This window comes from Mirounga leonina, unplaced genomic scaffold, assembly GCF_011800145.1.
Source record: "Mirounga leonina isolate KUSES-001 unplaced genomic scaffold, KU_Mleo_1.0 Mir_95, whole genome shotgun sequence".
NCBI classification, from domain to species: Eukaryota; Metazoa; Chordata; class Mammalia; order Carnivora; family Phocidae; genus Mirounga; species Mirounga leonina.
The window spans coordinates 25,089,549-25,104,354 of NW_023270865.1; the positions used below are offsets into that span (position 1 = coordinate 25,089,549).

General features: G+C 47.1%; 1 long non-coding RNA gene across 2 annotated transcripts; it reads left to right on the forward strand.

Moving 5' to 3' along the window:
• The first annotated feature begins 642 nt into the window (after nt 1-642).
• On the forward strand, nt 643-6,039 carry LOC118006231. Of its 2 annotated transcripts, none has more exons than XR_004678003.1 (3): nt 643-1,699; nt 2,471-2,531; nt 3,860-6,039. It is a non-coding gene; the product is annotated as an uncharacterized LOC118006231 (long non-coding RNA). The 2 variants fall into 2 exon arrangements; XR_004678002.1 differs by having other exon boundaries at nt 643-1,309.
• Nucleotides 6,040-14,806: the final 8,767 nt, after the last annotated feature.

Sequence of the window (14,806 nt, forward strand, 5' to 3'; positions counted from 1 at the left end):
TCCAGTTGAAAGGGGGGTGTTCAATGAGTCAGGGAGCAAGGCAGCAGCTACCTGCTTTGAATTTGATTTGCATTTGACCAGCATCATTTGACTTAGCATCTCCTTCAGGAGTCAGCCCATAAGATCCTTCCCTTCTCTGGGAAGTCTGCCTCGAGCTTCCGCTCACCCCTGGTCAGGCAAACTGAGGGATTCAACCTTGTTATTGAGACAGTGAAGTTATCCAAGCCCTAGATTTTTTCCCCGAGACGTGTGTAGCCCTGTCTTATGCCAAGACACCTTACTCCTGTTGTATCCCTTTGCTTCCCAGGCCATATTTTTGTTCTGTGGATATACACGAGACGTCCCGTGGGGATTCCCAGAAATAACTGAGGTGGGGTAGGGAGGAGACTTGGAGGGTGAGATCCCCCATCCCTGCAATCGGCAAGTGAGGCCTAGGGGTCAGGACAAAGTAATCAGAACTATAAAGAGGACCTCATTTGTATTATGGCTGGTGAAATCAGCTGCACACTCATCAGACAAATATCAGAGCTATTTCTTCACTGCTCTCTTGATCCCATGAGATACTATTCTGCAACAGGTCAAGAGGCCAGCCTCCCACGGGTATCTTTCTCTAGTTTTAGAATTTATTCGGGGGGATAACAATCTCTGGAACCGAACTCCTGAGCATCGAACCACGGACTATTCCAAGAAGAAATCATTTCAAGGCGAATAAAGACTCAACTCAAGCTGAAAACAGTCCCCTTAGTATATCAGAGGGGACTTTTGGGCAAGTGGCATCTTGCCAGCGAATCGACTCTAAACAAATCTGTAGCAGCCCGGAGGTGCTGGAGGGGAGTTTCAGAAACAGTCCGCGCTGGGAGGACAGTGCAACAGTTGACAGGAATTGCCTCACTCCCACTTGGAGGCTCATCCTCTGCAGATCTCTCTGCTCATCTCTGCAGCTTCAAAACAGCACGCAGGAATCAGAGACGGTCACATCAGGAGATCAGGAGATCAGGAGACCCTGGAGACATTCTAGTCCATCCCTTTGATTGCGCAGCCGAGGAACCCGAGGCACAGAGAAATGAAAGGATTTGCCCCAAGCCACACAGTGGAGAACTGTGAACAGAGCCTGGATCTCTCGTTCAAGTATTTCCAGTCCCTGGTCACTTATGTATCAGTTAAGCAGGAGACGTGGCGACACGCGGCTTTGCTTCCCTGCTGATTGAACTCTATTCCTGGTGCAGAGCTCGAGCATCAATCAACAAACAGTAGGAAGAGAGACGTGGCCCCAGCGTACGGGAGCGGCACGTGATGGGCCCTTGCAGACGTAAGTAATTCGAGGCAGTGCCATGACAACCAGCATTCACGGTGGCCCCAGACAGCACCGCAGGCTTAGGGCTTCGGAGGATAATTAAAAATGGCTTCTCCCTTGCTGAGCAGGGTGCTCCGGCCTCTGTTTCCCCTGGAGTGAGTGGCTCTAAAACATCCCGAGCCCTGCCTAGTGCAGCTTCTTTACCGAAGGTTGGGCGTGGGGTGTCTGTGCGTGTGAGTGCGTGTGGTTCCAGCAAGAGAAATAGACTCCAAGCCTCGGGAATCCCCGAGAATGACTATGTCTGGCAGTATATGGTTTTGCTTCCTCTTAGGCGGATGCATTGTTTCAAAATGTGTTCCCTGAACACTGATGTCCCAAAGAGGTGCCCTGGGCGGTGAGGGGAAGGTAAGGGGGAAGGGCACCACCGCAGCTATCTTTCTTTCTTTCCTTTTTTTTTTTTTTTTAAGGTTTTATTTATTTAAGAGAGAGACAGAGAGCACGACCGGGGGAGGGGGCAGAGAGAGAAGGAGAAGCAGGCTCCCCGCTGAGCAGGGGGCCCCGATGGGGGGTTCGATCCCAGGACCTGGAGATCACCACCTGAGCCCAAGGCAGACGCCCAACCCACTGAGTCACCCAGGTGCCCCGACTATCTTTCTTATATACTGCAGGTTCTGCTGCTACCAATTAATAGTACATCAATTGTCAGCCGTGGCAGTGGACCGGGAGGGGTGCTGGGTGACCACTGAGATGCGGAGGCTTCCTTGATTTTAATTAATTAATTAATTAATTAATTAATTAATTAAAGATTTATTTATTTATTTATTTGAGACAGACAGAATGAGAGAGAGAATTTAATTAATTAATTAATTTTTTAAAGATTTATTTATTTATTTATTTGAGACAGAGAGAATGAGAGAGACAGACAGCACATGAGAGGGGGGAGGGTCAGAGGGAGAAGCAGACTCCCTGCCGAGCAGGGAGCCCGATGCGGGACTCGATCCCGAGACTCCAGGATCATGACCTGAGCCGAAGGCAGTCGCTTAACCAACTGAGCCACCCAGGCGCCCGCCCTTGATTTTAACCTGAATGTTCATGTACTCGGCAACACAGAACTCCTCAAACGACCATCCGTTGTCCCTGAATGTGTGCTTTCCCCTTCTTTTTCTGCGTTTCCAGTTGGGCACCTGGGAATACAGACCTCCAGCTTCCCTGACACATAGGCATGGGCCTCAGACATGTAAGTACTACTACACGTCTACTGAGTAGACGTGCCGCTTTCCTGATGTGCCCTCTCCCGGGCCTTCTCCTCTTCCCTTCGCCTGCTTATAGTGTGACAAACCCCGATGGGCCATGAGGATGAGGGCCCCACCACAGGAATGGCAGAGCAGAAGGTACACTTTTTTGATCATTCAAAAATATTGCTACTTATTTTACCAGTACTAAAAAAATAAGGTAGGAAGTACTCAGTATGCTAGATACATGAAGCCTGGTTCTGAATGAAGCTCTTGAACCTGAACTGCCCTACTAGCCCTCTATTTTTTTTTTTTTCCTTTACGTAGGCTCCACACCCAGCATGGAGCCCAACACAGGGCTTGAACTCACAACCCTGAGATCAAGATCCTAAGCTGAGATCAAGAGTTGGATGCTAAACTGACTAAGCCACCCAGGTGTCCTCTGCTCTATTTTTTTTTTAATTCTTTATTAACAGCTGAATCAACATCCTATGATGCCCCCACACCCATCATGCTAAAAGTCATGCTAAAAGTGTTATTTAGGATGCTTTGGGGGTACAAGTAACAACAAGCCTGCTGAAAACAGTTTTAAAGCATAGGCATTAAAAAAATGATGTCACTTCAGGGGCATCTGGGTGGCTCAGTCAGTTAAGCGTCTGGACTCTTGATTTCAGCTCAGGTCATGATCTCAGGGTCATGAGATCAAGCCCAGTGTTGGGCTCCTTGCTCAGTGAGTGGTCTGCCTGAGATTCTCTCCCTCCCCCCCCACTCTCTCTAAACAAACAAACAAACAAAATCTTGAAAAAAAAACCAACACAAATTTATTCTCTTACAGTTGTGGAGGCCAGAAGTCTGCAATCAGTTTCACTGGACTAGTGTCAGTTGGCAGGGCTGATATTTTCTGGAAGCTCTAGGGAAGAATCTATTTCTTTGCCTCTGTTAGCTTCTGAAGGCTGCCCACATTCCCTGGCCCGCGGCCCCCTCCTTGAGATGCTGCAACATTGCACATCCTGCAGTCAAACCCCCCTCGGCCTCCCTGTCCTAAGGACCCTTGTGGTGACAGTGAGGGCCCACCCAGAAAATTCAGGATAGCCTCTTATTTGAAGACTCTTAATTGCACCTGCAAAGTCCCTTTTGTTAAATAAAGTAAGATTTGCAGGTTTCGGGGATGAGAACATGGATACCTTCGAGGACAGTTGTTAAGCACCCAGGCTCTTTCTGTTTTCCTGCTCTGCCACTCTCAATGTTTTGGTGACATCTCCCTTCAGGATTTTAAAAAATTAATTAATTAATTTTAAAATTCCAGCAGGGTTGACATACCATGTTCTATTAGTTTCAGGTGTGCAACGTAGTGATTCGGCTCTCCCTTCAGGGTTTTAAAATCACTCTGGGGCTCCAGGCATCACAGCCTCATGAGGCCTTGTCTCCAGCAAGAAGAGCGGAGTGTTCCCAGCCGGTCTCTAAGGTTATCAAGGAGGCCCTGGTTTCGCAGAGGTTCTCAACAGAAGCCACGGCAAGTCCCAGGAGTAAGGACTGGGTCACCTGCCTGTGCTCGAGCCCCAAACAAGGCTGGTAATTTGCTAGTCTCTGCAGCAGGACGTGGGGGGCCGATGCCGAGAGGGAGAACGACTGCGAGGCGGGACCTCACTCTGGAACGTCTTGCTGTGGATTCCACAGGCGTGAGTACCACTGAGGAGCCCTGTGTTGCCAGGCTGCCACAAAGGCAAATGTGACGGCATGGATGGAAGAAAAGATGTTTAACTTGTGTGTGTGTGTGTGTGTGTGCACACACACACAAAATCATCAAACATAACGTTGAACGACTATGGTCGCGAGACATGAGCTCTTTAAGGATAATGTGGGATAATCGAGTTGTCTTTCATTCATTCAACTGACACCTGACTCATCTTTTCTGTGACAGACTTATCCATCAAGGGCTGAAGTTACAAATATGAGTAAAAAAAGTCTCTGGTGTCGGGCGCCTGGGTGGCTCCGTTGGTTAAGCGACTGCCTTCGGCTCAGGTCATGATCCTGGAGTCCCGGGATCGAGTCCCGCATCGGGCTCCCTGCTCGGCGGGGAGTCTGCTTCTGCCTCTGACCCTCCTCCCTCTCATGCTCTCTGTCTCTCATTCTCTCTCTCTCAAATAAATAAAATCTTAAAAAAAAAAAAAAGTCTCTGGTGTCAAAGAGATCCTGGATAATCACGAGAGAGACAATCTAGTGAAGACACAGTGTCGCTCTGAGGCAGACATAAGATACTGGGGTGATGCACAGGGGTGCTTTATGAAACCCAGTGGCTCCCAGTATCAGGAGCCAGGACTGGCCGGTGGTCTCTCACTTTCCTAGCTCATAGTTTCTTCCCTCCGTACCTTCTCTCTTTCTCCTCTCTGCCCGCGTGACTGCAGTCAGACGCCCTAGAACCGATGGGCTCCCCCGCAGTTGCCTGTCCCACCGAGGTGTGGCGAGGTCACAGTGTGACATAGTGTGGCTGTAGCCATGCTAGGAGGGCTGTAAGTGCAGGAGACCCCCGTACGTACCTCTGCGAGATGATGAAAAGAATGAGGAAGTGCGGGGCAGGCTGTAATTTGAGGTGGTGCTTGTGATTGGAGTCACTTATGTTAGCGGTCTGTACCCACTTTCAGACAGCTTGTTCCACTTCTTTGAGCCTGGAAAAGAGTGAACAAAAATCATGCTGGGTTTGGAGGAGGGGGGAGCAGCCCACTGCCGTCCCCAGGGAGCCCTGAGGCAGCCTTGGAGAGGCTCGAGGCAGGTGCGGGGAGGTGGGGCTGGCACAGCCCCTGTTGTTTTTGGGATTAAGTAGGGAAAGTTCTTGCCCAGAAATAACAGAGCTGGCAAATGTGTGTGGGATTTCCTTCTTGTGCTCAGCGGGCTTCTCCCTCCATGCTGGTCTCACCTCAGGAAGGGGAAGTTGGGGTGCTGTTGCCCCTGGCAGGCCACTCCTAGTCCTGGAATTCCTTTAACACTTCCACTTCCGTAAACAATTACTGGGCAAATGCTGTGAGTATGAAATCGTCTTTCTGGGGTAGACATTTCTGGTCACACAAAGACCTGGAATCTTGAGGGAAGCTGCCCTTCCTCACTGGGGAAGGAAGGGGTGGAAACGGGGACCCTATCTTAGCCGTTATTAGCGGGCATTTTCCTCAAAAACTAACACATTTTTCATCTTGACCTCAAATTAAAAACTACGTTGGTAAGAATACTTGGGTAGGAGATGCGAAGGCTCATCTTGTTTGAATACAGAGCATTTTGCCCTTTTCTGTGGCCCCAGGAATACCTCACGGGGACAGGCCTTCATGGGGTTCACACTCCCCTCCAGGGAGGGAAGGTGGAGCAATGTTTTGAAAAGTGGCTTCTCCTTTCCCAGGAGAAAGTGGGTCAAAAAGAGAATGGCTGCTTCTTCGTTGCTCTTGAGACTTTAGTTTTGAAGGGTCAGGGAGTTTTTTTCCTCCTGGCCCATTAGAGGCAATTTTGAGGAGAAGAAAGAAAATGAAGAACGCATAAAGAAAATAGGATGTTTGAGGGGGAGAAGCTGGGGATTCTGAGGAGAAAAGGTGGAGGCAGTGGTGAGAGGTTCTGCTGCCCTAGAGGTGCCATAGGAGGGCCCCCAGAGGAGGGTCATTTGGAAGCTGTTCTTGAGTTGAAGTCGCCCCAGCTTTCCTCTGTGCCTTGTGCAATTTTCACTCCACATTCTGGCTTTCTTTATTTTCTATAACAACTGAATTCCAAGTGCCTAATCCACCGGGGCTTCACACTCAGTACCCCGGGCATTTATTTGAGTTTAAATCTGCATCTGTAGGGCTTATGAATGCAGAAGTGTGACGATGGGGGCAGGGAGGGTCTATTTGATCTTCAGGTCATCTGTCCACGTAGGTGTCTGCCAGGACCATCCCTCCAACATACCAGTTGATGCAGGTTGCATCTGGGATGCCCCTCATTCCTGTCCACTTGGTTCCTGCAAGTCCCACGGCCTTTCCCGTGTTACTCCATTCTTAGTCTTGAGGGCAGTGGAATCCCCCTGAGACATGAACTTCTCTGCAGCAATTAGGGCACAGAGCCCCAGGCCCTTGGCCTCAGTGACATCTGAGGATACTGGTTGTCCATCCCTCTTTTTACCCAGCACAAAGCAATTTTTTCTGGAGTGGAGAAGTGCCCCTCCTCCAATCCCACTTCCAAACATCTGGCCCTGACTGACTCTTCTCAGTACCACTCTGGGCTTTAGGCGTCTAGAAGCCACAGTCAGGAAGAAGTCGGCCTGTCTGTCCCCCTCATTCTTTTTTGCTTTTGCCCTCCCAAATGGCAAGAGGCATGAAAGATTTATGTGCTGGAAATGGGTAAAAGAGAAAAGAGAGAAAAATGGAAAAAATTAGTTAAGGGTTCAAAATATTATTCTACACACACATAGGTGGGAACCTCATGTCATCTGCCCAGAACTAAACCAGTTTGTACATCTGGAGTCAGAATCACCCGTGTGCTTCCTGAAACTATAGAATCCTGTCCCCACCCAAAGTCTGCTGAATCAGAAGCCTTCCAGGCAATTCTCCTGTGCACTACAACTTGAGAGTGTCTTAGTCCCAGCCTCAGTCAAGTCATCTACCGGGTTTTAACATCGAGTTGTGCTTGTTCCCAAGCTGGTTCTGAGCACTTCAGTGCGTGTTCAAATCACGCAGGGATCTTGTTAAGTTGCGTGGTGGGACCTGAGATTCTCCATTTCTAACAAATGCTGCTGCTGGTGGAGGACCACATTTTGAGTGGCAGAGTGCCGCAGAGTCTATGTTGCTATGCTTTGCAGGCCTGTGAAGCTGTCTGTCCTGAGACTTCGCAAGTCCCTGGTGCCGCGGTTTCCTTGAACTGGGATTGGAAATTGCTGTACATTCATGGATACCGTGCTTTGTTGACTGGGCTCTACCTCGTGGTCATCTAGCCTCGCTCTGCCTCCCTGTCCCCCACTTCCCTCCCCTTACTGACTCCTACTCCCACCCCTACTCTGCTACGCCCGCTCTGCCCTAAGGGGCAACCCCACTGCCATACCCCGGTCTTCCTCACCCTCTGGGCCTCCTCTGACTATAGATAAATAGCTGGAAGTCTCTAGAGAATCTTTAAATTTGCCGATATGACAAAGTCCTTTCTGTAAGAAAAGGGGAAGTAAAATTTGAGCAAGCAAATAAAGGTGAGTCAGGAGTTCTTTCTCTTTAGGTCCATCCTCAGTGGGAAAGAAACTTGACTTCGAAAGATGAGCTGAGTCTGAGTCTGTGGGAACTCCTGCCCCTTTCTGGGAGGTGGAGGGTAAAGAGGAACCTTAAACTTTCTTGCATGGCATGTGCTTCTCCCTCAAGTCCTTGGGGAGTAGGGAGGACAGTCATAGAATGTAAGAAGTGGCGAGATTCTTTTCTGCATCCACGGAGAACTTCTGTTGTTCAAACTAGCATGGCTTCAATCTCTGTTACCTAAAATAAGGAAGCAGGCCTAAGGTAGAGGAATTGGGAAAAACTGACCTGTGGTGCACTCCAGACATGGAGAATCACTGGTCACATTGAAAGGTCTACAGTTGGAGTGAAGCCAGTAATGATCAGTGGACTGGAATGCCGATGGATCCAGAAGGAGAGCCCTGACCATGTACCTCTGGACCAGAGTGAGATCCCCTAGGCCTGGGAGGATAACCATGGAAGTCATTGGCCCTGTGTCCAAAGACAACACTTCTCAGGGCAGTGGAAACCAGGCAAGGGTCTGCGGAAAGCTCCGTCAACGTCACCCAGGGAAACTGAATAACAGCAGTTCCAATGCTGGCCCCAGAGAGGCTGATTCAGCACGGCCCAGTGGACTATATTTTAAAAAACACTCGTTAAGGCAGTTGATACACACAGTCAGGTTTAGGAACCAATGCCTTAGTACTCGATTTGCCAAATTTTTAGCAGAAAGATTCATTCATTAGGTACTTACTGAGCCACTGTTACGTGTCATGTATTGTTCTAAGTCCTGGGCAAGCAGTGGTGAGTAAGACTGGTGATGTATTTGCAGAGCTTCAAAATATGAAACAGATAAAAACGAGGAGTGAATTTTTCAGGAATTTAAAATATTTATATGAAATGTTCAGGGACGCCTGGGTGGCTTAGTCAGTTAAGCGTCTGCCTTTGGCTCAGGTCATGATATCAGGGTCCTGGGATTGAGCCCTACATTGGCCTCCTTGCTCAGTGGGGAGTCTGCTTCTCCCTCTCCCTCTGCCTGCCTCTCCCCCTGCTCGTGCTCTCTCTCAAATAAATAAATAAAACCTTAAAAAAAAAAAAGTTCAGAATAAGAAAATCTATAGAAACAGAAAGTAGGGGGCGCCTGGGTGGCTCAGTTGGTTAAGCGACTGCCTTCGGCTCAGGTCATGATCCTGGAGTCCCTGGATGGAGTCCCAGATCGGGCTCCCTGCTCAGCAGGAAGCCTGCTTCTCCCTCTTACCCTCCCCCCTCTCATGTGCTCTCTGTCTCTCTCATTCTCTCTGTCTCAAATAAATAAATAAACTCTTTAAAAAAAAAAAAAGAAAAAAAGAAATAGAAAGTAGGTTAGTGGTGGCCAGGGACTGGGGGAGGGAGTAGGGAGTGACTGCTGATGGGCAAGGGGTTTCTTTTGGGGTGACGCTGATGTTCTGAAACCAGATAGTGTTTCAGCAACACAATTTTGTGAATATACTAAGACCCACTGAATTGTACACTTTAAAAAGGTGAATTTTAGGACATGTAAATTATATCTCAATCTAAATTTTTTTTTAAAAGATTTTATTTATTTATTTATTTGAGAGAGAGAGAATGAGAGAGAGCACATGAGAGGGGGGAGGGTCAGAGGGAGAAGCAGACTCCCTGCCAAGCAGGGAGCCCGATGCAGGACTCGATCCAGGGACTCCAGGATCATGACCTGAGCCGAAGGCAGTCGCTTAACCCACTGAGCCGCCCAGGCGCCCCCTAAAAATTTTTTTTTAAAAAGAAGCAACCACAGACAATAAAGCCAGCCCATGGGGCACCTGGGTGGCTCAGTTGTTAAGCATCTGCCTTCGGCTCAGGTCATGATCCCAGGGTTCTGGGATCGAGCCCCGCATCGGGCTCCCTGCTCCGCGGGAAGCCTGCTTCTCCCTCTCGCACTCCCCCTGCTTGTGTTCCCTCTCTCGCTGTGTCTCTCTCTGTCAAATTATTAAATAAAATCTAAAAAAAAAAAAAACAACAAAAAACCAGCCCATGTTCTGTGTCTAAGAACTAAGACAAAGCTCAGAGCCCTTTGTGCCTCAGCTAGGACCCACAGGTGGCCGCAGAAGGGGACCCAGGGTTCAGATGACAAACTTGGCCAGGCCCAGGATTGCCTTTCTTTGCCGGGGTTTGAAGAGTGTATCAATCTCTCAGACAAGAGCGATTGGCGATGAACCAAAGTATGCCTGTTACACTTAAAATAATTCTTGTTTCTGGGCCTACATTGTTTGTATGTTTGTATTCAAGCCATAGGAATGGTATGTTAATTTTCAAATACTTAATTCATTTTGCTATTTTTTCAAAGACCCAGTTCCAGAAGCCCATTCCGGTTGTCAGAAATTCGGTGCCAGGTCCTGGTACCGTGCAGGTTGGTGGTCTTGGGGACTAGACGTAACTCTCCCCGGAAGCCCGCCAGACAACAGGTACACAGGCCTTGATCGCATACATCTCCTTGATTGAGTCTCACAGGCTCCTGTTGGGTGGGTGAGGAAAGTATTTTGAGGAGAAGCAACTTGGAATTTACATGCTGTATGAAAATGCCTTCGGGGGACAGAAGGTGTTTTTAAGCATGAAACGTTTGGATCATCGATGGGAGAAAAGGCCTGCCAGTGAATCGCAGTTCCACTTTCTGGCTCATCACTGCCTTTGGGTTTTCTCCCTTGACTGGTTCTGACAATGTGCCATGTTACAGAATTTGTCACTCTTGCTTCTGAGCTGCCACATTTGCTTTGCTGCACATCTGGGGTTACTGCAGAAGGTTTGCAAAACCCATTAACAAAAATCTTTTGAATTTGCCTTTAGCATTTTGCAGGGAGGTGGCTCACCAGCTGTTTGTTTATGGTCTCTAGGAGATTGTTTTGCACATTATCAATGAGTAGCATGCAATTACATCATCATCATCATCATTATTATTATTTTTAAATTTCTTTATTTGACAGATAGCACAAGGGGGCAGAGCGGCAGGCAGGGGGAAAGGGAGAAGTAGGCTCTCTGCCGAGCAGGGAGCCCGATGTGGGGCTCGATCCCAGGACCCTGGGATCATGACCTGAGCCGAAGGCAGCCGCTTAACCGACTGAGCCACCCAGGCGCCCCGCAATTACATCATTATAATGGCAAGTATAAATGGAATTCTCAGTAGGGTGTTTCTGGGAGAATAGATGTACTCTTTCTAGTCCCAGTGCCCTAAAGAGATTCCATAGTTAGACAAACCAGTGGCTTTAGGGAGATGAGGGCCCCGTGGTCATGTTGCCAAAACTTAGGGCTTCTAGCAATCCTCAGGCCATTAGCCAACAAATCTCAAATGTAGATGGCACACCAAGACTGAGGTTTGCCAAGAAGACCCATCTGAACCTCTTGTTACCCGTATTTTTGATCCAAATTATTCATGACAAACCTCCCTTCTCCTGGAATTGACACTGAATTAAAACGATCCCAGTGATCTGGATGTAATTAGAACCTCATTTGTTCATGCATTTTTTAACAACAGCTTTTATTGAGATATAATTTACATATCATAAAAGTCACTCTTTTAAAGTGTACGATTCAGGAGTTTTTAGTGTATTCACAGAGTTAGAATCTCTCCTCTTGAATTTTAGAACATTTTCATCACCCCAAACAGAAACCTTGTACCTGTTAGCTCTCATGCACTCACTGTTCCCTCTCATTCCCCCCTCCTCTTCTGGCCTCTGTAAACCACTCGTCTACTTTCTGTCTCCATGAATTTGCCTCTTCTGGACATTTTATATAAACAGAATCATACAGTATGTGGTCTGTTGTTACGGACTTCTTTCACTTAAACTAATGTTTACAAGGTTCATTCATGTTGAAACATGTATCAGTACATTCATTCACTTAAAAGTTTTTTAATTGTGATAAAACCCACATAACATAAAATTTATCATCTTAACCATTTTTAGGTCTATAGATCAATAGTGTTAAGTATGTTCACATTGCTGTGCAACCCATCTCCAAAACTCTTTGCAACTTGCAAAACCAAAAATCTATGCCCATTAAACAACAACCCCTCATTCCCTGCTCCTCCTAGCTCCTGGCAACCCCCATTCTACTCTCTGAATCTATGAATCTGATGATTCTAGGCGCCTCATATGTGTGGAACCATATAGTATCTGTCTTTTTGTGACTGACTTATTTAACTTAGCATAACATCCTCAAGGGTCATTCACATTGTAGCATGTGTGAGAATTTCCTTCCTTTTTAGGGCTGAATAATATTCCTGTGTGTGTGTGTGTGTGCGTGCACACGCACTTGTGCATAATATACAAATCACATTTCGTTTATACACTCTTCTGTGTTGACGGACACTTGGGTTGCTTCCATCTTTTGGCTATCGTGGATAATGCTGTTCTGAACATGGGTCACTGCTTTCAGTTCTTTGGGGTAAATACTCAGAAATGGAACAGCTGGATCATAGGATAGTTCTGTTTTTAGCTAATTGAGGAGCTCCACTACTGTTTTCCATGGTGGTGTACCATTTTACATTCCTGCCAACAGTAGACAGGGTTTCAATTTCTCCTATATGTCTCCAACATTTGATATTTTCTGTTATCATTTTTTTGACAGTAGCTATCCTGGGGGGGTGTGTGGGGTGGCACTCCTTCATTCTCAGTGCTAGGTGGGTGGGAAGAGGGGCTGTCAGTAAGGGAAAAATATAAACAAGATGATAGACATAATCCTTGTTTCAATCTTAAAATTCAATTAGGGAAGTAAGAACATAATTTTAACTTTAACATTTTTAAAAAAACATTTCATTTATTTCTTTCTCAGAGAGAGAGAGAGCGAGCACAAGCAAGGGGAGCAGCAGGCAGAGGGAAAAGCAAGCTCCCCTCTGAGCAAGGAGCCCTGTGTGGGGCTTGATCCCAGGACCCCAGGACCATGACCTGAGCCAAAGACAGATGCTCAACCAGCTGAGCCACCCCGGCATCCCTTAACTTTAACATTTTTAAAGCAATCACTATGTTCCAGGCACTGTGCTAAATGCTTCCCTAATTCAGAACACTTTCCGCAGCCAGTGTGGTAGGTAGGATTGCCGCCATCTTGGAGGACAGGAACCTGGGACATCCCAGTGCTTTGTCAGCTGTCTCCAGGTCAGAGTGAAAGCCTAGATGAGCCACCTCTCACTCTGAAACCTGTGCTCTCTTTCTAAATCAGAGGATGAGGTTAGCTTGATCTTGTCAGCCCAGTCTTGCAAGGCTGGAGAATCTGGTGTGGCCTGTAGAGGCAAGGATAGGTGGTGCTAGGCTTACATTGGAAATGTTCGTCATCGGTTGTAATACGCTTTTACCCACTGTCTAGAACTAGAACAGAATTTGTTTGTAAGTGGAAGGGATAGAGAATCCACCTACAGATGTCCTCTGTCCTCTCCATTGGTATTTTTACAGAGGAGGGAAAAGGGCCCCCAAGGCCTCTAGCTTAACTGATGTCATATAGATGGATATGGCAGGAGAGGTGGGATAACAGGACCTGAATGCTGGCCTATTGACAAGTCTGATTCATGTTTATTCTAGGATTGTATTGTTGTTTATTGCCTACACTGAATATCTATCTGTCTATCTATCTATCTATCTATCTATCTATCTATCTATCTATCTATCTATCTAATCTATCATCTCCAGGTTCCTCACATTGCCACTGAAATAATTTTTGTCCTAGACCCATTTGAAGGGTCTAGCCAACACTCCTAACTTTGAATTAGTGACAAAACCCAGCAAGCCCTCATAGAGGGGAAGGAAATTGTGGACTCCAGGAGGAGTTATAGTTTTATTTATCTATTTTTATTTATTTGAGACAGAGAAAGAGCACAAACAGGAAGAAGGATCAGAGGGAGAGGGACAAGCAGACTCCCTACTGAGCAGGGAGCCTGATGTAGGGCTCGATCCCAGGACCCTTGGATCATGACCCAAGCCAAAGGCAGACGTTTAACTGACTGAGCCATCCAGGTGCCCTGGGAGTTATAGTTTTAGAACAAACATGAACAAGATGAGAATGGGGAAGGCATGTGGCAGGCAGAAGCTACCATTTATCCAGTTGGGTTCTCCAAGTCTAGACCATTGCAGAGGGGCTCCCTGAAGGCAGTTAGTTGCCTAAACCTCCGCTCTGATTCAAACCCTATTGAATCCAGTTCTATTCCACTAGGTGGGAATTTAAGACTACAGTGATGATCAATTTTATGTATTAGCCCGGCTAGCCTGTGACTGTGTTAAACACCAGTCTAGACGTTGCTGTGAAGGCATTTTCAGATGTGATTAACATTTCACTAAGTAGACTTTGAGTAAAGCAGATTACCCTCCATAGTATGGGTGGGCCTCATCCAATCAGTTGAAAGCCTTAAGAGCGAAAAACAGAGGTTCCCCAAGGAAGAGGGAATTCTGCCTCCCACCTGCCTTTGCACTCAAGACTGCAACATGAGCTCTACCCTGGATCTCCAGCCTGCCTTGCCGATTTCAGACTTCGTAGCCTCCACAATCATGTGAGCCGATTCCTTAAAATCTCTCTCTCTCTCACTCTCTCGCTCTTGCTATGTGTGTGTGCATGCAGGCGTGTGCGTGCACACACACATACACATCCTATTGGTTGTGTTTCTTTTGGAGAAGCTTGACTAATAGAACTAACTCAATGTCCAAAGATATATGGCTCTGTGCTCCTATAATTTGGTGTTAGGGTGGAATTTACAGCTGGTGGGGGTAGCTCAGCTTTCAGGCCCCATCTTACTGGGGATAAGGCTGTAGGAAAAACCAACAGGAGGCACAGAAGGAAATACAATGCACATTGACAGCCCAATTTAAGCAGTATACAGAATCCTTAAAGCAGCTTGTTTTGAAAGAACCTTTTATTAAAATCAAAATCATGCTCTTTTTTCTCATTATAGCTTTTTGTCTATTTATCTTTCTGATGCAGTTTGTTTTTCCCACTCTGGTGAGGAGTCTGCAAGATAGCAGGTCCCGTCCCCAGGCTTCTTCATGGGGGGACAGTCCAGGCAAGGTCCATCTCTGTTCTTTAGCAGAGCTCATCACCCCACCAGC